The sequence below is a fragment of the Belonocnema kinseyi genome, chromosome 6 (genome assembly GCF_010883055.1).
Source record: "Belonocnema kinseyi isolate 2016_QV_RU_SX_M_011 chromosome 6, B_treatae_v1, whole genome shotgun sequence".
Lineage (NCBI taxonomy): Eukaryota > Metazoa > Arthropoda > Insecta > Hymenoptera > Cynipidae > Belonocnema > Belonocnema kinseyi.
In genome coordinates, this window is record NC_046662.1 from 18,086,698 (window position 1) to 18,087,698 (window position 1,001).

Below are 1,001 nucleotides of genomic sequence, written 5' to 3' on the forward strand. Positions count from 1 at the left end.
ATATCTAGTCGGGAGTGGTGCTGACTGAAAACAGATGATTTGGAGCGATTCGCGCGCCATCTGTTGGTCATTTTAAGGACTTATTGAACTACCCTCGTACTTATTAAAAATAATACTTTAAAAATATTGTAAGAAAAATTCTTTATAACAAAAACAGCTTTTAAAATAAAATATACTCAGCAATATACATGATTGCTGTAAATTAGTTTGATGTAATTTATATTCACTGAATAACAAAGCAATTTGAAAATTAAACTAAATCTTGAGTAACTAGGAAATGAAAATGTCAGACAGAGAATGCGTTATTGTTTATTATTTACAGAATTTATGTAAATTTTTTGTAATAATTGCGTTCTTGTAACCATTGACGAAAGTTCACGTATAATAATCATGATTTAAGCATTAATCAAATAAAGCTTGAAAAGCATCTGATTAATTTTTTTAATTTAGAAAATATAGGAAAAAATTCAGTAAAGAAATTGAATTTTCGAATAATAAAAGTTTATGTCTTAAAGAAACGGTTGAATGTTCCGACAAAATAATTAATTATTTTACAAAAAATTTAAATTTGTAAGCATATGATAAAATTATCGACCTACAAGGATGGAATTTTTGACCAAGTAGTTGAATTTTCAAGATAAACAAAGCTCCTATCCCTAATGGAAAATATTTAACCAAACACTTAACTTTTCAGTGTAATAATCAAACTTTTAAACTAAATAGTTTAATTTTCTTTAATAATTGCCTTTTATCTAAAATTATAAATCTTTAACAACAATACAAATGATTTCACCAACGATTCAATTAACTTGGAACGAAACATTGTTGATCTTCTTATTGCATAATTTTAATTCAGTTTTCAAGAAAAAAAAGGTGTCAAGTATTGGCTAATAAATGATACATATCAAAAATTAAACAATTTTTTGTGCGATTCAATTTTTATAAAGATTAAAATTTTCTGACAAAAATCAGCTAAATGCAAACCAGACAGCAATTTCCTC